Source organism: Tympanuchus pallidicinctus, unplaced genomic scaffold (assembly GCF_026119805.1).
Source record: "Tympanuchus pallidicinctus isolate F22 unplaced genomic scaffold, pur_lepc_1.0 scaffold5, whole genome shotgun sequence".
NCBI lineage: Eukaryota > Metazoa > Chordata > Aves > Galliformes > Phasianidae > Tympanuchus > Tympanuchus pallidicinctus.
In genome coordinates this window covers 43,916,665-43,936,841 of record NW_026294769.1, presented here as the reverse complement: position 1 = coordinate 43,936,841, position 20,177 = coordinate 43,916,665, and the positions used below count along the sequence as shown (strand labels likewise).

The 20,177-nt window shown below is 36.9% G+C and overlaps 1 long non-coding RNA gene across 1 annotated transcript; it reads right to left on the bottom strand.

Moving 5' to 3' along the window:
- Positions 1-2,940: 2,940 nt before the first annotated feature.
- On the bottom strand, positions 2,941-8,984 carry LOC128091609 (uncharacterized). The gene is made up of 2 exons (XR_008211488.1): positions 8,890-8,984; positions 2,941-3,573 (listed from the first exon to the last, which is right to left on the bottom strand). It is a non-coding gene; the product is annotated as an uncharacterized LOC128091609 (long non-coding RNA).
- Between the last annotated feature and the right edge of the window lie 11,193 nt (positions 8,985-20,177).

The window sequence follows — 20,177 nt, the reverse complement described above, 5'->3', positions numbered from 1 at the left end:
CCCGTACTGGAGACTGATATACTTCGGCAAACACTGGCTGTAAAACAAAGAAATATTCTCTTTTCTCAGCTCTCACAGGCACTGCTTTCCTCTGATACCTTGGGAGGGAAGCTGAGATACAGCTTTTTCCAGATTTATTGGTCTTTGGAGGGACTGTTGTCCTTCAGTAAGCTAAACCTTTCTGAAAAACACTTATTCATATATTTAACTCACACATAATCATTAGCACAATACTTATGCGTGACATTGCCTTTGCTTTCAGTGCTACTCTTACACAATAAGGAGTTTGATTTTTCCACCTGAATCATCCTGATGTTACCATACTTCAGTGGATCTATTAATTTTAGGGAGAACAGACATAGAAAATTTAGAGATGTTTTGAATATGCCCAACATATACCACCATCCTCATTGTGGAAATTCCTCATAAGAGTTTAGGATGCACAGAGGCATCCATTTAAAAAGACCCAAGCCACGCTCAGACTTTCTAATTTTTCCTGCCTTTATCAAAATAGTTCCAAACCCCGCTTTATTCCTGAAGTTAAAGAACAAACATCTTCTGAAAGTTTTTGGATATATTTATGCAACTTTTTCCAATAAACATAAACATGCTAATTATAGTGTAGGAAAAGTTCAGCCATGTGTGCACAGCAAGGAGTTGCCCTGGGTCTGTGTTAATCTGCCCTTCTGAAGATTTGCATGTTTTTTGTTGGAACATTTTTCTAGAAGTTGATCAGATAATTGCAATAGTTTCACATGAATTTTAACCCATTCCAAAAACACTCCAGAGGACATCTCCTCATGCTGTTGGGTGAAAATAGCTCCTCTGACTTTTCTTATTCCACACTGGCATTGACAGGCTGATGATGAGTAACACTAAGTCTCCAGTTCCCATTTGGCTCAGATGTGCAGTCTTCTCTCTGTCCCACCTGCATCCCCGCCTGCACCTGCTGCACTGCGGTCCTGGGAGCTCCACCGAATACTTCCCTGTGTCATACCATGTAATATCATAACTTTCTGCGTTGGCAGAAAGCCATGCTGGTTTTGAAATCCTCTCACCTGTCCCAGAGGCCAACTCTGAAAAAAAATGTGCCTGAAAGAAAAAATACGCTAAGTGCCACAGAGTTTTCCATTTTCATTTCAACCACCTCCGAGTCCCTGTGCTCAATCTCTATTTAAGGCAGTATAAAACACCCCCAAGATGGTGTCACTGGCAGTTGGCTCTTCTAGGATTTCAATTATGCCATCAGAGACTGTAGGGCTGTGAACAAGAACGAACTAAGGAATGACTGAATGAAAATGACTTGCCAGTGGGAAAGATGCTAAACATCCTGACACAGTTTATCCTCTCCCACTAGTGAAGGACACGCAGCCTTTCCTACCATAAATCTTCCAAAGCCTCTCTTAATACTTTATTTTTCAGTACCAGCCTGGCCATCTTCTCACACTCATGCTGCCAAATAATCCTATACAACTAAAGGATTTATGTGGTGCTAAAAGAGTCTATGTGCAAGGTTATCAAACAAAAAGCTCTGCTCAGTTATTTTTCAGCATGCCTTTTTTTTTTTTTTTCCCCTCTCTAAAGGAACTAGTCAAAAATGTTACTAGATGTTACTAAATCTGAAGAATTTACTTATAGGCTGTGGGCAGCCTGCTGAATATGACAGAACACGTGTTTTGGGAACAAGTTTGAGACAGAATGTTATGATCTATGGTTCACTCATTCCATTCCTAAGTGACAGGGGCAGTCTGTGAAAGCTTCCCCAGTCCATTGGTTGAGAGGCAGTTTTAGTTATTTCTAACTTCTTACCAAGAATTATAGAGTATTTAATTGGAAAAAAGGCTGTTGGGAATGCTGTGTTTCTTTCCAAGTGGGTTTGTGGTGGGTAACTATAACATAATGAAAGACAAAACTCTTTCTTAGAAAGAAAACAAGTTTGAAATAAGCTTGGTGCAAGGCAAATTAGCACTGATTTATGATAGGATTTATGATCTGTTACTTCACTGTAATATTTTTCTGTGTCAATTTTGCAGATTACCAATATGACACAACAGAATTTATAAATAACATTAACTGATTTTATAGCCTTACCTTTTCATTCTTCTACAGAAACATCATCTAGTAGTAGTCTAGCCTAGTCCAACTACATATGGCCAAAAGCCCAGAGTGTGTAACAGGAAAATTTTCATTATTTGGCCTAAAACATCGCTGCTGAAATGACAGTGCATGCATGTATATATTTACTTGCATTATGCATGCATGGCTGTATAGACACATGTGCATGTGCGTAGAAAGCAACAGTAACTATCACCTTGTCTATTGGTTGCTGCTCCAAAACATTTTTCTTTGACTTTTTTTCCTATTCGTTTGTTTTTATCTATTCATTTTCTCAATATATTAGTTTTTTCTTCAGGATTTTACCAGTCTACTTGATGTGGCCCTTATTAGGGTCAGAGGTTGGACTGGAGGATCTTGGAGGTCTTTTTCAATCACTGTGATTCTATGATTCTATGCTCTGGGATCTGAACTTGTTCCATCAGTCAGTAATTGCCCCATGCCTTGTCCTAAGCCATCACTGAAGCTGCAGTAGTATCCTCTTCATGCTTTTTCCATAAATTCTTGCTTGTTCTGAGTAATTGCAACAAACAATAGGCCACATTAATACATTTACATAAGCCTTTTGAGTTAATCTCTTTTTTTTTTTTTTCTTTTTAAGTCTGAATGTATTTTCTCCTCTTCATTTGCTATAGGTTCTAAACACCACCAGAACCATCGTTATTTTCACCATCACAGTTCACCAAGAGCATATTTAGTCCATTAGTGACTATCCAACTTTTGTCTCAAAATATTCCAGGTTACCCAATTCAGAATTAAACCAAATTTCAAATTTTTCATTGAAAATAAAAACATGACCTGTTCTGCTCTTAATTATGTAGAAACTTTGCTTTTTTTTTTTTATTTTAAGCTAGACATTTCAAAACTTAGGAATAACCGCAGTCTGAATAAACATACAAGAGACCAATTACCAGATTTTTATAACAAGCAAGAGTCCATAAAGAGTACATGCTCTTTTGCTCTGTCTAAAGATATTCCTTCTCAGACCTAAAGCACACTTTTTATTTATCTCTCAGAGAATGTGCATCCAAAATTAAAGAACAATATAGTTTCAACTTCATCTTTGAATAGCTTGTTACATCGCAGTGAGCAGGTTAATTTCTATCTGTAGTATTGCAAAGAGGTTCCTGGCTGACCCAGAAGCTTCGTGTTTCATCTTTGTTGGTCTCCAAGAGCTTAGCCAGGTAAAGCAGTGCAGCTTGACTTACTTCATCCACAGAATTCCTTTTGAAGTCCTGCCAGCTGCCTTCTTTTGTTTTGAATGATTTGGCAGACATTAGGGAATAAATACAATCTTGCCTGAGCAGTGAAACATGTCCACTTCTTCTGTGCTGCAAGAACATTGTCTCTGTCACTCATATTGAAGAGAATTTCTGGCACTGTCATTTTTATAAACTTGCTGTGCTGAGATTATTTAGGTGGCATTCAGTTAACATTGCTGACTGGATCCATCAGGCACTAGGTCAAAGGAAAATCTGTTTAGTGTTTTAGAAAAAACTTGGACTTGGTCCTCAAGGAACTATGAAAGAACATTGTGCATTGCAGCATTGTGGGCCATATATATATTAAATTGTAACCTCCAAATTGTGATGTCCTGTAAACTCCATTGTGGTTTAGGACTTCCATTTTGGATTGCTTCCTGAGTGGAACCAGGAGTTGGATTCGATGATCCTTGTGGGTCCCTTCCAACTGGGGTTATTCTATGATTCTGCATCTGACTTCTGTGACTCAGTTTCTTGTGCATTCCAGCCAGCTACCATCTCCAGGATATTAGACAGTGGTCTTGAATCATTTTCCTATCACTAACCTGTTCCAATTGACAAATGGAATAGCTGCAAAGCACCCCAAACTGACAATATGATATAAAAGTCATGAGGGGAGTTGCAAAAAAGGAGCGCTAAAGATCCTTTTCATTTCCAAACACAAGTGTGGGAAAAAATCCTACATGATGTATTGGTACACTGGTGATAATCACACAGAAGTGAAGTCAGACTTGGGCACCTTACTTCTTTGCAAAGATTTGCAAGAACCTGTTATTTTTTATCAGAGTATATGCGTGGTAAAGAAATCCCTCAGATATCTCTGAAGACACTAACCACAAATCAGTTTGACAGCGGCCGAATGGAATTGTGAGGTAGAAAATTTGAGCCTGAACTGGCTATGGGAGGTCTGGGCCATGGCCCTGGGCACATGCTGGAGGACTATACTCTGAACAAACTGAGTTCCCAATCAGCTGAGGGAGGCCAGTACACCTCCCAGAGCTGTACTTTGGTAGAAGGTGGTGTTCAGAGTGCTGGAATTTCCCATTCTTCAGATTACACACATACAGCCACCCCCCTTGTCATCCAGTTCATATAAGCATTTTGCATTTTTACCCTAAACAATTTACTGTAAAATGGAGGATAACACAATACAAAATTAAGAACAGCTATTTTCAATCCAGTTTAGACTAAGGCTAGACTCAGATTAATCTAGTGAGACCCAACTCATTTCTGACCCAGATATAGCCGTAAATGGACGGCCATAAATCTCATATTCTTCTAGCTTCTAATCAGTTCCAGTTCAGGGAATTCCCAAGAAAATGTAGCCTCTTTGTACTCAGTAATTCTCAAAGATTCCAGTGAAAACAAAATGTGGTGTCAGTGATATCAGCGAAAAGAAATGATAATGCATCAGAGCTTAAAGAACTGGCATGGAAATCAATGGGTAAAATACAAAGATTATGGTGACATGGCAAGAAAGAGGAAATAGCAATAAATCTTTCTTTTTGATTGCCAAAGGACAATCTCCTCTTGCCCTTCAGGAAAACAAACTAACAGAAGAAAAAGAAAACTCAAAACACTGTAATTTCAATTGTGATAAAAGATGATTTTGATCTGTGTAATGTTGATTAAAAAATACTGTAATGTGTTCATGAGGAATGCTACCATCACCACCAAAGCGAAACAGAAATCTAATTAGTATATGAAAAGCTCACAGAGACAACAGACCACATAGCTCTTGTAGGGAAATGCCATGCTCAGCCGTGCTCAACAGTTATTTACTGACAATTTCCCCTGCTGAGCACTGTGCTTGTAGAGGTGGGGGGAGAAAAAACAATCGCAGTATGGACTGGACTTTACAGGTATTCTTCAGTGTGGAAAGCAATGAAACACTTATGTTCCTATCATACACTGATAGTGTATGTAGGAGAAAATTAATTCCCCAACATTGGGTTTATCCTGATAACATCTGCCCAAGTGTGGGCTGTGCATGGAAATGGAGATTTGAACCCAGGGTGAAATCTGTCAGATACAGAAAAGAAAAGGCAATGTAGGAAATAACATCTGAACAATCAACAGAATTAGATATCAGATTTGTAAGTAAATATCTGAACAAGCTGGGATTCTTTTTGCTTGATTTTATTATCAAGAATTCAGGCACATTTTTTTTTTTTCTAGATTAAATACATGGGTCCTTAAATCTGTATTAATAGAAATGCCTAAGAAATGCAGAGGTACAGAAAAATTTCCATATAAAGACTGAAAAAGCCTGGGACACCTTTATTTAGCAAGGAGGGAAATAGAAGAGATTCAGTTAGTGATTCAAAATAATGAGCTAACTGGAGGCAGATAGATCCAAAAGAGCTCCCATTCCCACTGAAGATGATGTCATCCTTTGAAAGCAAATTAAACTCCAAGCCAATTAAAAAAAAAAAAAAAATCATCTCTACAAATCAAGTTGTCAAACACTGGAACTTCTCACTACAAGGTACCAGTGCAATGAAAAGCTTGGGAAAATTCAAAAGAGAAATATGGATGAAAGACTTCCTGATTTAAATACAAAAGAGCAGGAAAACAAACAAACAACTGAAAAAAAAACCAAACCAACAAAACAACCCAACCCAAGCCTACCCATTAGTAAATAAAAGTTCAGCTTGAAAACAGATGTTAAATTGTAGTCTTATGTCTACTGGAAAGAAGTAAATTCTTAAAGCTATATTATTGAGTAGCTATGTATTTGCCACAAGGTCCTTTATTACAGACAGCATTTGGTATCAGCTGCCTCAGAAACAAGGGGACCACTATACAGCCTTGCTTGTGTTATACATCCAAGGAAACTGGATTAAGTTTTGTAATTCAGAGAAGAATTCTGCTTTTCTACTACCTTTCTCTTTCTTTCCCTCCTCCCCCCCCACCCCCTCTACTTTCCTATTTTATTTTATTTTTTTCCCCCTGGAAACCCATCATCCCAAAGATACTTTGGGATCCCTTGTCATCTCAAAGTAATCCATTATTTGGGAAAGGGATGCAGAGTGCTGTGATACAGGAACTGTTTTCCTGACAGCTGTTCCGGCCTGCTGTCATTTCATACCTCTAAGTCTTCTGTCTTTTAAATGTGCTGTCTTCTTCAAAGTCTTTGCTCACAAGAAACTCCTCTGCTCTTAGCTGACTGCTTCTGGGTTCCAACCACAGCTCTGAAAGTCTATTTCTGGCATGTATCAATCTAAAGTACTAGCATTGTACTAAACACCGTTTGATCTGTATTTAATGTGAAAGCAAAAAATTTCACTCACTCATCCACTCAACTGCAGCAACCAACTTTTCTTGAAAGCTTAGAATGTCAACCAATTACCACTTGACCAGTTAACAAATTAATCAAATTAAATGTCTCGCTGATAAGCTGGGATGGTGCCTTCAGTGTTGGTTTTTACTTTTGCTAAAATCTAAAGAAGACATTATAACTATCTTGGGAAGCACTGCCACAAAAAGAAAGTACTAATCCCAAGTTTTTCTATTCAAGTGAGAAATAACAGATGGAGGAATCAAAAAAAAAAAAAAAAAAAAAAAAAAGAAAAAAAAAAAGCAGTAATTCCCTACCATGTACACACAGAGTCCCCATACAACTATATTGCATAGTATCACACAAGCAAAAGCTAATCACACATGAATGAAATCACTCCATGAAATTATCTATAAGAAACTTCACAATGTCACATGAAATGCAAGCTTCCTTTTTTATTGATTATCTGTATTCTGAGACTCTTCACACAATAACATTATGAACTTTTTAATTAACACTGATTTGATTTCACTATCTGAAAACTAGTGCCAGAACCCTAGAAAATTTTTAGTAAAGCATATAAAAGATAGAAAAAAATATTTTCAAGTGGAACAGAAAATATGTATTTGTCTAGCAGTAATATTTACCCAAGTTTCTTTCAGCTGATCACTAGCTACAACACTAAATAAAATCAATGAAAGCGAGATTTAGACAGTTTTTCTTGTAGTCATGTAAGGAAATCTCAGATATTTATGAAGCTATATTATTTCCTGTTTCTCATCAGTTTTTACATCTCCATTGTGATTGATATCAGTGACAGCAGTGAGAGAGTATCAGCAGCTATCTACCCTCTGCATGAGACTTTCTGGTTGATATATAAAAAGCACAAAAAGTTCAATATTTTACTGTTCAGAGAATAAGTTATTTTCACAAAGATTTATTCTTTTCTCCTTTCATGCAACACTGTAGTAAACATGCTTAATTTGCAAAATATAAATAGTAAGTTTTTATAAAAGCACACTTTATGTCCTCTGAAAGACCTTCTGCATTATTTCATAAAAGACATACCTGCTTAAATCTAAAGTTGCTAAATGGCCACAGAATGGTGTTTGAATGGTTATGAAAGGACTTCTTTCCCTTAGGGGGAAATGCTAATTAGATTACCTAATGTCTGTATAGAAACGAATAAGCATTTCGCCCCACACTTTTTAAAATTTTCCCGACTTCATTCATTAGTTGTCATTGGGAAGAAAGGAAAACTTAAAATACCATCTGAAGATATGAATCCAAGGTTAAAGCACTAAAGGTTTCTAAGTGATAAGTAAACAAACAAAACAAGCCCAACAAAAAAAGCACACACACACAAAAGAAAGTTGCACTTATCAAGAGCCACCTCTAAAAGCAACCTGAAATGCACCTAATTAATGCAAAGGCTGGTGTCCTGGTTTTATGATTTTTGTTATCTGTATTCTACATCATCATATCACATAGTGCACTGTGAACCTCAGAAGAGAAAAAAATGTGCTACAGTTCCCAGAAAACTTTGCTATTCCATTTCCATTTCCTAGGTAGTTGGAAAGATAAAATTGACTGAAAGTCATGAGACTGCATCTCTTTCCTCGCTGGCTGATCAGAGCAAGAACCTTGGTTTCCAGAAACTCTAATTTATTATTTATTCACTTCAATCCCAACTATTACTTCTGCCATACTAATTAGTAAATTAGTTTTCCTCTGCAAATCACTGCTGTTGTTTTGTAAGTTTTTTTTCCCCCCTTTTTGTTCCCTTTCCCACGGGCAAGTGAGCCTATGTCATCCTGCTACAGATACAGATCGATCTAGAAACAACTATGACAGATATAAAATACCAAAAATATTTATTCCTTTAGGAACTACAGATACTATCTCAAAGTTTCCTGAAAGATGTGAAGGCTGAGGAAAAGCCAGTCAGGATTTGCTAACCAACATACAGCTGAATAAATAAAAATATATAGAACCATGAAGGCCTGTGCTTCAGGCTGCAGATGAGTGCCTCCTTAGCAGATTGAAGGCAGTTGTTCAACATACAGGGGCTCAAGTACAAATGAGTTTTATGCTTTTCTTAGAGCCTCAAGTTGTTAAAAATGACAAGCTAATTACAGTGTGCTTGTGTACTATTGTTACAGTTGGTGTTACAGCAGGAAAGATTATCGTGGTGAAAATGGGAAAAGAAACAAACAAGGAAGGAATGCTCACCTGTTTCTAAAGATCCACGTTCACAGGAAAGACTCCACAGAGGAGGGATCTCCAGAAAAAGATTCTTCCTCACCACCACTCAGCCCTGAAATGGGGTCTTCCAGTCACAGAGGTGAATCACCTTCACCTGTGCTCCCGTGGCTGACTCAGTCCTTTCCTCAGGTGATCAATCAGTGGTTCAGGCTGTGACTCACCAGTTCCCATACAACTATCAGTCATATTTAAGTTGGATTGTGAAGGCAATACAAGGAATTTAAATATTTTTTAACTGCTGCTTTGTAGAGGAATAAAAAGTACCACTTGTTATAGAACTTCATTTGGATGATAAGTATCAAGCACTGATAAGAAAGGAAATACTGGGAGGATGGAAAGTAATGACTTGTGACAAAAAAGGTACAGTTAGGGACAACAACATGTGGTCTTCACCAAATCATAGTCCAGCTGCTGGTGGATTTGCCACAGTTCAGATATTTCTGTTATGCTTATCTCATTTTAAATATTCCTGTCTCTTTAAGAGGGGCATTAGTCTTGATACAATGCTAAACACTCTAGGAAATGTGTAAGTATTCAAGGTTAGTGATGAGTGACATTGGAGGATACAAAGATCTCATTTCTTCAGAGTAACTGAAAAGCACAATAATTTAAACTGCAATGAAAGTCTGAAGCATCCCTATTATAAATAGCTCTACTGGACAGTATAACAGAAAATGACAGTAACTGCAGTGTAAGCTTTTTATATATAAGAAATTTTTCATTAATACAAATAGCTACTCACACATTTTTTTGTGTGTTGATGTCTTTTATTTTTGTGCCAAGACATTTTACTGTAGTTTTAACAGAGGAAATAGACTCATTTGAAATTACTGTGGTGAATAAAAACTAACAATTTACGAAGTACCTGGATGGTTTAAAGCCGAAACCTAAATGGTCAGAGACATATTTCTCAAGTTCTCTAAAGTTCTTGCTTGAACTGTAGTTATTTTTATTGCCTAAAACTTCCAATTACTGTTACTTTTTCTTTTAAAAGCCAACATGAATCACATCAAAAGTGTCAAATTAAGTGCCCTAGAGACTGAAATTTTTCATTATTCAAGGATGGGAACAATGCTTGCAAGCATGCCTAATTCCTAGCAGACGTGATGGTGGTACCAACTTGCACCGTGTATTTGTGATCCCAAGTAAAAAACTGTGAAGAACACAACTTCTGAACTGTCATCATAAAACAAGAATGAGAACAACAAATTTGACTCATTAATGGGTCTGATAGGTTTTGACCTTTGTTTTGTCTAGATCGAGTGAATCCCTGGACATAGATGGCTGCAATTGGACATACTATCCTGGGAACATCAGACACATATATGTATCTTCAATTTTTTTGTCTTCAAAGCAATGTTTTTTAAATGTGAGTGAACAAATCTTTTCTTGCATACACTAAATTCACAAGTAAAGCTAATCTAAGAAAATACAGTATTTGCTTATTTTCCTTCCTAAATATTTCTTTTCTGCTTATATAACACAAACAGTTCCAATAAAATGTCTCGTCTTTCCATACTTGAAAACTAGCCAGTGTGAAAGACAGTATATGTAATCTAGCAGGAATGAAAGAAGATAAAGACACCCGCAATCCCCCGAAGTCTATTTTATATCCATTCTTCGTGGTAAGGATTGATCAGATGTAGCTGGAATAGCCCCTTGAATTTTGTGCCAAGTTGTTGCCAGTAGGTTTGTTGGCTAGCAATCCCCCCTCTGGAAAATAAAAACAAACATATGGATAAAATATTTTTACCTACTCTCATCCTGTGAAATGGAATCCATTATAAGTAATGATAATTACCCACTTCTTTTAGCACTTGGCCATACACACACTGGTGTCATCTCATGTGAACATTTTCACATTATGTTTAGAGTCAGCTCTTTCATATAGGACTTACTGATAGAATAGGACCACGTGCAAGTACTAAGATAAAGTTGAATATAAAAAATCTAAGAAAAACAGTGATGCTGAACTACATGTCTTCCAGACATGAGGTCTCTTTGAATGAAATAACAGGTACTGTACAAAAAAGAGCAATGTACCATGTTTTCTTACATTCATACAATGTTTGTTATTATAACTCTCCCATGCCAGCATGAAATTTGGTCAGACATAGTGCCTTCACAGCTAAACCAGCACAAAATGCATTACAAAAAGGACAGAATGAGCTGTGGTTCCTGTAATGTCTGAAAATAACAGAGCAACTATGATATGACCTCATTAGCAGCTTATGCAATGATACTTGTTTTAGTAAAAAAGGGAATGCGGGAAGAACCACTGGATTTCACCCATAATCTTTCAGCAAATGTGCAGAACAAATTCCCAACTTATTCTCTGCTTGACAGCTATTAGAGATCAGCAGAAGAGACCATAACTAAAAGCCTTATGCCAAAGGCCGACCTTCCAATACGGAGCATTATTCTGTATAGGAAGTCGCAGAAAAACATGCCACTTTCAAAAGCTATGGGAAGTCTCTGACTTTTTTTTTTTCCTTATTCGTTTTACATAATCAGTGACAAGCAGATGTTTGGATTCTTTTATTTGCAACAGATTATGTGACAAAATTGTTGATGAGGTCAAATTATGGGACTCCACTCTGAGCCATCCTCAGTTTGGATTTAAGGACGATATATATTCATATCCCCCTTCAGATGCACCGGTGAAGAATACTTCAGGATTCTCTGATGATTTATCTCAGTATTGAATGTGTTCGTTAATACATTATCACATTATATATATATATATATTTTTTTTTAAAAAAAGATACACATTTTCCTTGCTTTGCCCTGCTAAAAGCAAGTGTGGTCCCAATTCTGATGGAGTAAAACTTACAGAATGGTAAATAGGCAGCTTGCTACTACTTTCCAGAACATTCTGTGAAATGGTGAAAATGTGACAAGGAGCTAGTAAAGTTCTAGCTTTAGGTCTTACTGATGTGCTGTGCCGTGATTTCTCCATACATTCAGCAGTTGCCCACTCTAGATATGGCAAGAGTCACACTAAGACCAGCTGCTTTAACATTTAGTAAAGAAAAAATAGATGTAACACAGTGTCCAAATGAGAGGAAAATGGCAGTGACTAAGGAGAAGAAACTTTGGGGATAACACTGTTGTTCTTAATATTGCTCTTATCTGAAAGAGTAGCTATTTTTTTCATGAACAGGAGAAGGATCATTGTACTATCATTAATTAAGAATCATGAGCCATTTACTGTAGCAATAAAAAGCAAATGCAGCCAAAGTTATATTAGAAGAGAAGAGATAATGAAAGTGTGAGTGATATAAGAAGCTTGGCATGAAAAGATTTTGTATCTTTTCCTCCAGATGTAGACATTACAACAACAGCCTATTGCAGGACAGAGGCGGTGTGCCGAGCAAGGACCAGTATATTCCATGAAGGCTGATCTTGGTGTCTGTGTTATTAAGCTGCCCCTTCATTCATTAGTCATATCAACACCTTTTTACAAGCTTGCCTTCTAGTTTCTTGTCTTATGCCTTAAAACACTAGCTTCAATCTTTAGACCTGCACAGGCCAAAAAGTACTAAAGGAAGACTTATTCAGTTCTTGTGGTGTTTATTCTGATAGAGTGAAGTATTAATTTCTTTGGGCTCACATTTCTGCTGAGGCACTGTTATCAATAGATAATCACTGAGGACTGCTTACCTTCTGATTAGCGTTATTTAAAAATAATGTAAGGGATAAGCAATCCTTGTAAATAAAGCTATTTTGTTTAACATATTATGATAGCAATTACATGATAAAAATTATTTTTTCAAAACAATGTATCTTTTTTTTTTTTCCTCCAATGAGCATTCTGTGTCTCTTTTTGAATATGACTGGCCAGATATTCATGTTGGCTCATTGAATTCCCAGTACACCATACTGAGCTGAAATCAGACAACTTGTTGAATTAATACCTACTTTTTTATTGGAATTTTACTTACAGTCTAAATCCCTAAACCCAGAATAAAAATAGGCATAACTTAAAAAAATCTGTTTGGTTAGTGAGCTGGAGTTCATTTTTAAAAATAATATTTTTATAAGTAAACTAAAAAAACAAAAGCTATGGAATAATAACTGCAATCAAAGTAACAAGAATGCCATAAACCTTCCTCTGTGATCAGAGGGTATAAGTCTGCTCATTCAGCTCTTCTCAGGGGAGAAATCTGAGTAAATAAATGGCCTTTGTAACATAATCGAAAGTCAACGACGTTGAAGCTGGCTCTCAAACCCACCAGTGTTTGTGCCTGAGAGGGTATCGTTAGGGCAATAACTTGATTAAACAGTCAGTCTATTTTGTTTATTTGTTACTCCACTCAAAGGAACACAGTTCACTCTTATGGGAGCGCTTGTTTATCTAGTAAACAGAAGTACATTAATTACATGCCTTAAAATCACTATACAGAATATGGTATCCCTTTGTTTTCTGCTAGCACACAAGTAGGAGCCGAGCTGGAGAAAGGCAAGATACATCTTGCATGCCTGGGTGTAGGCCGTGCCATCTCTAAAGCAGAATAGCTTTAGAGCCTGTGCAAGAAGGTTGTTACACTCCCCCTATAGCAGTATGTGGACACATTTGCACAATATGTGCATTATAAAGTACAGAGTTCACTTATGACAGCCAAACATCGTTATTGCTCACTGCTCTTAAGAGATCAGAGGAAGTAGTTCTTATATCTCAATATAGCCATCACTCTTACTGGTATTTACACATGCTCCTCTTTATCTCTTCTGCCTTCAGATTAGTTTGTATTTAAAGTGAATTTGCTTTCATTTCAGGTTATTTTATCCATCTATTTTTACTTTTAAAAATCCCTTATCATTTACACCAAATCTCAGACAGTCAGCACCCAACTAGAATACTTTCCTCTAGTAGAGCTTTTGAGTTTTTTCAGGACTACGCTACTGTACTGTTTGGCTATGTCAATACCAGCATATGGAGAAGCCAGAGAGGCATGGCACATTTCCAGTTCTGCTTGCCTCCAGTGTATACAGACAACTCCTAGGCAGCAGGTATAATGATTGCAGAAATGCTCGCAGGCAGCTTACAGATAACTGTGTGCAGGTGTGCCTGAGAGCATCCAAACTGGCTAACGCTGAGCTAATAGCATGTCAACAGTACACTTAACCACTAACAGTGCTTAAGAGATGGTGTCTTATTTTGCTATGGAGCCTGGAGCCATGTTTCCATGTTCATTATCTAGGCATCTTTCAAAACACAAGGTGAAAATACTTACTGTGGTTTGGGGATTTTTTTTTACTCTCTTGTTTCTGTTATGTCTCCTATTCTTGTGTTCCTCTCTCTTACAAACTCAGAATATCAGCCAAAAATGCCTCTGTCCAACTACTTTTTCTTCCTAAACAAACTCACAATATGCTTGTGTTTCTTGGCTATGAAAAGTTGTAAAAAAATGAATTCTTTATTACTTCATTTTCCCTAGATCTTTCATTAAAGTGATTTCCATCAAAACTGTTAACAGACTGTAATAGTAAAATATTGGTATTTATTCAAAATTACATATTCCAAATTTAAACTCTCAATAGTATAAATTCATAAATCAATTAAATATTCAGAAGAAAAGAAGACTATTAAACTCATTTTACTTGTGACCGTGATGTATTTCTATTTCATTGTTGATTTTTCAAGCTATATTTTCAGATATATAAAGAAAAGAAATGCATAATTCCTATCCTCAACATAGAAATTTGAACCTCTTCTTGGAGGGAGAAAAGAGTAGATCCAGGTGATTCACTCTTTTAATCAGACACCTGTTATGAGTTTGGAATGATGCCATATGATGTGCATATTAAGGGGTGTCACACAGTCTTCCAGAGATCTCAGCTCATGCTAAGTAAATCTGGTGTTTCTGCCTTATATTTCCATATGTAAAGTAAGGGCACATGAGGAGTACAGCAGATCTGACCCACTTGTGTACTGACCATGCAAGTTCTTCTAAACAGGATTCCTGCTGAAGACATCACAGTGTTTTGTTTCTTACTCAATCTGTCTGCAAGATAAAGAAGGAAGGAAGCAAGCAGAGGTGATAAAGGAGCATGACTTCATCTAGATAAATTTTCTGACCCTGGAGTGCTGCCTACATTTAGGAGACTGGAATTTCACTTCTTGTTAAACACAATGAAACTTGGTATGATGAGGAGAGAAGAGTTGACTTTGCATGGTCTGCTTATATTTTACTGCTTTGCTGTGTGCTGCAATCCTTTTCGATTAATTTGCCTTTTCTCACTAACGCTAATAATTTCCTGCTTTGTTAGGAAATAGCTCAGCTTCTACCAGCTGAAAAGTGACTTTGATGTATTTATATCCCAATATTTCTTCACAATTGCAGTATTTTGGATCAATATAAGAAAAACCGTTCTATTTTTTTGCTCTGAATTTTGGCAGTTCATTAGTTCTTCATCATACCCATCCAAGTGTCTTAATATGAAATTCTTCTTCATGTATTTCAGCAACTGCTTTGTGCTAAAAACGAATATTCTACCTTTATTTCCATAGAGCACTGTCACAATTATAAGTAAACCAATGGAAGTAGGTTGCAGTAAGCGAGTGTTTGGCATGAAAAGAGATGCAAGAAGTGTGACTGCTGTATTTATTCAGTTACCATTTCCTTCTAATCACAGAATCATAACATAATGGAATGGCTTAGGTAGGAAGGGACCTTAGAAATCATCTAGATCCAAGCCCCTTTTCATGGTCAGGGTTGTCAGCCACTAGCTCAGACTACCCAAGGACCAACCAGGAAGACCACAATGAGGTCTCCCTCAAGTCTTCTCTTCTCAAGGCTGAACATGCCCAACTCCCTCAACCTTTCTCCACAGGAGAAGTGATCCAGATGTCTAATCATCTTCACAGCCCTCCTCTGGACCCACCTGTATTGTTTGCCTTTATTTTAGAACCTTGAAACTCTTTCCTTCCCCAGTTCTTTTGGCCTTTTCAGCCATTTAAGCTTATGAAGTATATTTTCCTCCTGGAAAAAACAGTGGAGAAAACCAAAATGAATGTCAAGTTGTAAAACAATACTCTTGGACATATGTACTGTGGGCTGTCAAACCAGTAGCTCTGAAGGACAGCCTGATAGCCTGAATCACACCACATCACTGCATATCCAGTTATTTGGAAGCTTTGATCTAAAGTAGAATATCCTCACTGAATCTTTTTTGTTTGAGAAAGAATAAAAAAAGAAACAGTTGATCATTAACTGAAGGACAAAAATTAGTTAGATCGGTAAGCTCAAAATCATAGGGTATTACTAAACAGTATATTTAAGCGTTGGCAGACCCTTGGCTATTTATACAGCTTTTCACCCAAAGGCTCAGAGTCCTTACAGGAGACTAGGATTTTTCAACTCTGGTGCCAGACCGTGAAATGAACTCCTACAGGAACTAAGAGCCATCATATCTTTGACCTGACTCTGCTTAATACAAGGACATTGTAGCATGTACATATGGTGAAGTAAAATCTTCCAGACAAAACAATTTTACTTCATGAACAATTTCCTCTTTAGGGTGATGATGAGAAGAAAAAAACCATGTAGCAGATGACACTCTCATCTCCTGGAGTATTACTGGCAGGCACTCAGAATCTGTGCTAATGAAAGTGCATTTGTAAAGCATGAAGTTCTCAACAAGAAATACCTGTCTGATGATAAAAGCTAGTAGACACTGATTGCCAATGTCAGTGTTCTCATTAGAACTGAAATGATCACATCTCAATGTTGTCTGGCCTTTAAAACAAGGCAAAAAATGCAAGTAATAACTGCTCACATCTCCTTCTTTTCTTTTAATAGAATTGTCAGATTGTAAGTCTTAATGCAGTTCTGTATTTTAGCGTATCTATCAAACAGATCTCTTGGATGATGTTATTCAGTGTAAGGACTTGCCTTGTTTTCGTGAACTCTTTTTTACCAGACAGGAGCTTTCAGCCATGCCAGAATACCTTGAAGATATTTTAGAGCTGGTTCTTGGACTGTACAAATCTCTCCCAAAGATCACATATCATATCACAGTCTTGTTCTCCCAGCTAGACTGCTTAAAATGGAAAAAAGCAAGGTGGCAAAAAAGGAGTTAACTCATGCTCCCTGTTTCTATAGTATTCTCTGTTCTGCTATCCCAGTCGTGTTTGCACTGCAGCATTACAAGCATTCCAGACTGCTTTTTTCTCTTCCCATTCTGAACACTGGAATTAATGACTATCCTGCCATCCTTTGACATCTTCATGGAAATATTTCATGTCCTCCTCCTGAACAATAAAGTCTTTAAACACAGAAAAAAAAACTCCATCTGCTATTGGTCTTTGACTCTAGCAAACATGGCAGTAAGTAATGTCAAATACTTTTCAATCTCCATGTTTTCCTTATTACAGATGAGCAGAACTCATCTCTCTCCTCTCTTATTTCAATTTAAACAAAAGAAAGAGTTCTTTTTTAAAGTTTAGTAGCCATATGGTGTTCTAGCAAATGTTGAGAAAAAGAAAAGGAACATGTCTTTTATGAAATACTCCCATAAAATGAACAAAATCCAGGTAGTTGAGAGAAATGCAAAGATGACATTGTCCACTCCAGAACTCTGAGAAGGATTCTCTAGCTGTGAGAAAATTTTGTGTTTTGGACTTTCCATACAGAAAGATATGGGTCTGATTATCCCAAGTTTTATGTAAAATAACCTTTCTTTTTTGCAGATTGACCAATCAAATATTACAAGCGTTAAAAGCTACAGCACTGAAAACTAAAAAGAGTAAAGAGAGTTTCACATGTAAGATAGGGTATGTTATCTTTATGTCTCTTGTAATGTTTCTATCTTATCCTCTTTCAACCACATACTCTACAAGACTGTATAACTGTATGGAATTATGAAATTGTGAGATCCTGCAGGGAAATAATCTGAATTGTAGTCTGTTCCTAGTAGAAGGCAGTTTGCATGCAAAATTATTTTATCTTGTAGACTTGTATGCACATGCTCACAATGTAGAGAAGTGCTCGCTGTGTTAACCATCAATGAGTTTAAACATGAATGTTAACTAAGCAGAGGGAAAAACCTTTTCAGAAGGCACAGTTAAATGATGTGGATTTAAAAAAAAATCTTTCTACTTTCAAGTCTAACTGTTAGATGTCTTCTAAATCTATCCTTTGAAAAATCCTTTTAGGGTTAAGTCAAGCACAGCAAAACTGTCTAAAATTTAGGTTTTGGCAGCTGTTACTAGTGAGCCTTCAACAGTCTATGGAGAACTTCACAAATATGAAATGCATTCTATCAAAACATTTTTATAGTAAAACTTTGTAAGTGTTCTGGATTCTTTACCCTTGTCACTGATTTCTAAGGAGTATGTGTATAAAAGGAAAATAATCTATCTCTTCTCCTGCTTTAGCTATTTCCTGGTGCTGCATTGGCTCTGTTTCATGATGAGCTGTTGATACTGCAAAATCTGGATAGTGCTGTGCAAAATAATTCAGTTAAAGAAGCTGAATGATTCAAATATCCCAATACTCAGCAAGCTGGAAGAAACTAAGAAACCTGCTTAAAAAAACTTGCTGAATTATCAGAAAGTTGTTAAAGTTCCCTGAGCTTACTTAACATTTTTAAATATCTGAGACAAGAATTGTTAACACCAATTTTAATATATTTTGGGAATATATTTTGACCTAGTTATAAAACTGATACATTCAAAACAAAGTGTTTTCTTTTCTTGGTTATCTTCTGCTAGGAATGTGTTCCTAATGTGAATGGGAAGTATGAAAGAGGAGGTGCGATGCATCAAGAAAGATGGCCCTAGTAAGGGCATGGAGTAGAATCATCCTGAAGATTCTACTTGGTAGCATTATAATATCCCATATATTTGTATCCATTCTCAGAAATAATACAATTTCTGTATGACTATTTTTGGTTTGAAATTTAGTTGAAATATTTATTAAATATATGAAATATATAAGTAGAATTGCAATCTAAAAATTTTGCTTTCAAGAAAAGAGAATATCATAGAATCACAGAATCACAGAACTGTAGGGGTTGGAAGGGACCTCCAGAGATCATCGAGACCAACCCCCCTGCCAAAGCAGGTTCCCTACACCAGGTCGCACAGGTAGGCATCCAGGCAGGTCTTGAACATCTCCAGAGAAGGAGACTCCACCACCTCCCTGGGCAGCCTGTTCCAGTGCTCCGTCACTCTCACCATGAAGGAGTTCTTGCGCACATTTGTGCAGAACTTCCTATGCTGCAGCTTATGTCCATTTCCCCTTGTCCTGTCTCGACGTACCACTGAAAAGAGACTGGCCTCACCACTATGGCCCCCACACCTCAGATATTTATAAACCTGGATTAGATTCCCTCTCAGTCATCTTTTCTCAAGGCTGAACAGACCCAGTTCACTTCTTCATAGGAGAGATGCTCCAGGCCCTTCACCATCTTCGTGGCCCTCCGCTGGACTCTTTCCAAGAGATCCCTGTCTTTTTTGTACTGGGGAGCCCAGAACTGGACGCAGTACTCCAGATGAGGCCTCACCAGGGCAGAGTAGAGGGGGAGGATCACCTCCCTCGACCTGCTGGCCACGTTCTTTTTAATGCACCCCAGAATATAGCTGTGCTGCATTTGTACATTTCACTGGAATTGAAAAACTGCCAATGCATTTATGACATAAGTGTCAGGAAGGAAAATTAATAGATTCTTCCAAACAAAATGAAGCAAAGCTGTCTTTAATTTCAAAGGCGTGGTAAATAAATTTTGTTTTAGGGATAGCATCAGGTCACAGTGAATAACAAAACCAGCAGCAGTGATGATTCATGTTGCTGTAAGGTATCAAGTGAGCAAAGTTACCTGATCATCAGTTTGGAGACTGTGAAAACAACTTCAGAAGCTAGTTAGGAATATAATTACTGTTATAATATGGTATATATACTACTTACCTATAGAACACACATTTAATAGTTCATTTCTAAGAACTGAAACATAAACAAGATTTTTCTACTTCATTTTCAAAGTTATTATGAATATTTGTGAAATTAAATACTGCAATATTTTAGATTAACTTGAATTAGAATATCCCAATGTCACTGTGTAAATCTGTTCTTTATAGCCCTCTGAGAAAAAACATGAGAATTCAAGCTTGACAGAATTGGCTGATAGCTGACAATTCTGTCTGATTTTATTGTAATACAAGGTCTCTCAGTAGAAAATATACAACTACTGTAAATAACTTGAAGACATAATTTTAATCAATTCTTTTATTTAACCTAACACAATACTTA